This window comes from Piliocolobus tephrosceles, chromosome 2 (assembly GCF_002776525.5).
Source record: "Piliocolobus tephrosceles isolate RC106 chromosome 2, ASM277652v3, whole genome shotgun sequence".
NCBI lineage: Eukaryota > Metazoa > Chordata > Mammalia > Primates > Cercopithecidae > Piliocolobus > Piliocolobus tephrosceles.
Window position 1 is genome coordinate 20,994,732 of NC_045435.1, and position 4,973 is coordinate 20,999,704.

The window sequence follows — 4,973 nt, forward strand, 5'->3', positions numbered from 1 at the left end:
TTCCTTCCTTTTTAAGAAAAGATTGTAACAAATTAATTCATGACTAGATTGGAAAAAAAAAAAACACTATTAGATTAATTGCTATCCTTTACTGACAACATTTTAATTCTGTGGCAGGATATTTTGTCCCTTTGCTTTTCTGGATTTGTAACGTTTTCAGGCCAAGGAGTTCATTTTCTAACAGTAAATGAAGGAAAACCACTTGTCTGTTGAACTAAGAGAACAGGCTCCCCTCAACTCAAAGCATATGGATAACTGCCACGGTTTTGCTTCCCACTCTGAAGCTTCCTTTTGAAGACTAGCATTAATATTGTTTTGGAAGAATAATTATCATCCTTCACTGATACAACAAATAAATGTGCCATCTTTACTATTCTGAGTCTGTAACAATACCTTGGGCATCTGTAATACAGCTCACCTTCCCACACTAAGGAATAAATCAGATTTCATGTGTAGAGGTGATTATCCCTTCCTATCTTTTGCTCGGCTATCATTTAAGTCTAAGGCCATCACATATCGTTCCTGTCATTTTTATGTGGGATATTCTCAGTGATAAGGTGACAGAGTCTGACAACCCATTTACCTCCCTGGTTACTATCACTCATTCTGCTGAATGCTCTATCTTTATGGTGGAAATACATAGGTAATTGCTTCTTTCTAGAAGATTTTGCAGGACAGTCATGTAGATATTAGAGAAAACATTCACAAATGAGGCCCCTAGTACTAACCATCTGCTCTCTCAATGTTCCTTCAGTTACCCCAAATATAAATATGATTCTCATGTTTTAAAATTTTTGATATTATGCATGAGGATCCAGACTAATATGTAAGATCTTCACAAAATTGGACGACATGACATCTAACATATTTTCAGTTCTAGATTTTAAAGAAACCAAAATAATCAGTATGTTAGAAAAATAACAGAAAAATTAATATTCACTTCATCATTATCACCATCATTTCCTACTAAGTTTATTTACATGTTAATAAAGCATGCAATTTCCAAAGCTTTACTGGTTTCTCTCTTATTGTAAAGCCTTCACCTTTATAATATATAATATACTATATATATATGGTATCTACAATATAGATTTAAAATGTAATCACTCTTAATACCACATTATTTCAAATATATCTAGGTATTTATCCAAGTAACTTACTTAATGATAAGGTAGCTTCAAAGTATAAAACCTTAGAATGTCTGGGTTTGTTTTTGTTTGTTTCTTTCTTTGTTTGTTTTTTGAGATGGAGTCTCACTCTGTCGTCCAGGATGGAGAGCAGTGGCAAGATGTCAAGATCTCAGCTCACTGCAAACTCTGCCTCCCAGATTCAAGCTATTCTCATGCCTCAGCCTCCAAAGTAGCTGGAATTTCAGGCACCTGCCACCATGCCCGGCTAATTTTTGTATTTTTGGTAGAGTTGGGTTTTCACCATTTTGGCCAGGCTGGTCTTGAACTCCTGACCTCAAGTGATCCACCCACCTTGGCATCCCAAAGTGCTGGGATTACAGGCATGAGCCACCATGCCCTGCCCAGAATGTCTGTATTTTATAGATCTTTATTACATGTCACATATTATACATCACTTGCAACGTTTATGTTAACTCATGGACTCTCAGATTCAGCTGCATATTTTAAACCCAGATTAATATTTTTATCTTACATAATCAAAATAATTGGACCAAAACTTCTTTTGCCTGAATTAACTGGTGATGTGGTATCATTGAATATTAAAATAATTCAAGTCAGGTGTGTAATTGCTACATCCTATTTTTAATGTAACTTTAAATAACTTGAGGGAAAAATTTTTACTTATCATTAGAGATTGAGTTCTTAAGATTTGTTTTGGAGATTAGGGCCTCTAATAAAGTTTCACCATAATGAGACAGAAAGAATGCATGTTTCTGCTGTAAATATGGTTTAAAATGCTATTTATAATATTTATGTCTTCCATTACGTTTAAATGTTTATTCAATTTCTTAAATAGAATGTTATCATAAAATTGCAAATGCTTTATCTTAGATTCTTCATCTAACTATTGTCTCCTTCTATTAGAATTTCTCATCACCTGATAAAACTGGTCCTAGTCTCCATATTTATAATGTATGACTCACATGTCTTTTGTTATACAACTCCACCTACCCAACCACAGTTGATTAGTTAGAAGCTGGAATCAAGATTGACCAACCAATGGTTCTCTAAGTAAGTTAGAATTGGAATCCGTCATATGGTTCTAGGTCCTATGCGTGAGAAATCCGATGGTAAATAATAGTCTGGGATATACCGTATTTAAAGGAGAGTTAAAAAATAACTAGAAATAAAGGGTAAACTATTATTATGAGAATAAGTGGAGAGATGGAAAAAGTAAGTACAAATTCAAACTTGCTAGTTCATAGTTCCTGGATGTCTTTCCTTCCAGAAATTGATTCCCATTTTGTGGTTAGCAACTGTTAAATTTATATTCTAACTACTGTGCAAAAATATGCTTATTTATTGCTTTATAATAATTTAACTGTACATGAATTCTATTTCTAATGATGACATCTATCGCAGTCTTGGCAATTCATGATTGATCACTTCTTGCTTAAATTTCCATAGCTGTTAAGTAGCCATTTGTTCAATTCAGAATTTTCCTCTTCCCATTTCTCCTAACGTTCTACCTGATGGTAATCTTAAATCGACAGATTCTGAAATTTTGCTCTAGTACTGAACAGAAGGCCTATGATCCATAGCTATTCTAGTTCTCTGAAGTTTTCGACCAGTGGGATTTTCATCTAATCTGATTAGATAATTCTTTTTACACAATTCTGCATTCTTTACAGCTCTGTAGTTTCTGGGTCAAGTTTTTTCAGGCCTTGCTGCTCATTACCATTACATATTTTGGGTTTTTCTTTCACAGAGTCCATCCTTTAAAAACCTAAAGTAGTTTGGTTTTCAAGATTATTGACTCTGCTATGATTTTTCAAGAGAATATTTGACACTTGGTTCTTAACATTAATTTTCTCCTGAAAATGGCGCTTATGAAATTCAAAGGTTGCTGCATAAATCATTACTGCATATTAGTATTGTAAGAAGACTAAGGGGGTGGAGAATAAACTTCAAATAATATCTCAAAAACTATTTTCTCAATATTGCCACCAAAAATGAAATGTGCTTAGAAGGCACAGAGCCTGGTACACAATAGTAACCATTAAATGTTTCCTGGTGCGCTAGAGGGATGGACAACTTGATGCATAAATAATACACAAACATCTAAAAAGCACAGGTTTAAGTTCAAGAAAAGATCAACAATTTTAGTAGTAAGATAATAAGGAATAAATATTTTGTAAACAATTAATAGACCACAAGGAAACAAGTGGTCTGGAGTAAGATGACTCATATAGCATCTTTCCTGATAAAAAAGCTTCAAATTAGTTTCCAAAAGTTGGACAAGAGTAGGTGATGTATATTCATGTGTGTGTGTGTGTGTGTGTATACACACATACATATATATACACACACACACACACACACACGGTTCTTGTATATATATATATATATACTTGGTTCTTAACAATATTAATTTTCTCCTGAAAACAGTGCTTATGAAATTCAAAGGTTGCTGCATATATCAATGTTTTATTTCAGTAAATCTGATTTCTAAGGGCTCAGAGATTTTCATTTTCTCTTTAATGCAAATAAGTAGAACCTTGTGAACACATACACTCACAAAAGAGTAAATGGATGAAAGAGAATGAGTGCTCACAATAATTTTTAAAACATAATTGCACTTAAAAATGAGTTATTTGGACTAAATGGTTTCCCAGACCCCTTTCTATTTTATGAGTTCATTGTTGAACGATAGAACATTAACCTTGGGCAAACAGCAGAAAATTGTAAATTACGTGTAAATCTTATTCCCTTGAGTTTTAATCTTTTTAAATGTTCTGACTTTGTAATACATTCAGTGTTACTGTATCAAGTACTCGTGGTATAGAACAGGTGAGAATGATTATGGAGAGAAATAGTATTGGGAATTTGGATGAGAGCAGGAACCAAGAGTTATATTTGTGTTTTCTTTTGACAATCCTAGTAACTTTAACATGTCACCTGCTATGAAAGAACAAATAAACCATTGCCTCCTGTTTTTCATAAATTCACTACTCAGGAAGCCCCTTTCAGGTCACAATGCTTGTCCTCAGTTATTTTAGCAGCATGATGCATTACAGAACTAGAACAGGAATTACATCACCCTGGGAAGTGTCTCAAGATACTTGCATATTAAAAGCGGAGGATGAACATATTGTGAACCCATGATTAGGTGTCTGAGGGCCATTACCATTGAAACAGCTGGGAGACTACTGTGAACAGCAAGCACTGAACATAGCAAAACCTGTTGTTTTAGATATATACGCTAGTACTGACTTCAAGCTGTTTAATTTTAAAAAACGTTCATATTTAAAAACACATTTTCTTGCACTGGCAAACAATTAGATAAGAAAGCCTATAACTGCAACATCTAAGTATAGGAAAAAAACCTATATACTTTAGGGAATTTTCCAGTTTCCAATTACAAAATAATTTTTCTTTTGAGTTTTTAAACAGCTTTAATTTCTTCTTACCATCTGCTAGTCTTTTCCGTGTATTTTGGGAAAAGCAAAATTAAGTTTATGGGATGTGGATCACAATAAAATGAATCACCATATCTTCTAGTTCAGGATAACACACTTCTCTAGTCAATTATTTTTCAAAAATATTTAGTTCCTGAAAAATCTTTACCCATACAGTCAGCCCTTGTATCTGGTATTTAACCAACTGCGGATCAAAAATGTACCTAGGCCAACAATGGTTGTGTCTGTATTGAACTTGCACAGACATTTTTTCTTATCATTATTCCCTAAACAATATGATATAACAAATATTTACATAGCATTTACATTGTATTAGGAACTATAATAATCTAGAGATCATTTAAAGTATATGAGAAAATGTGCC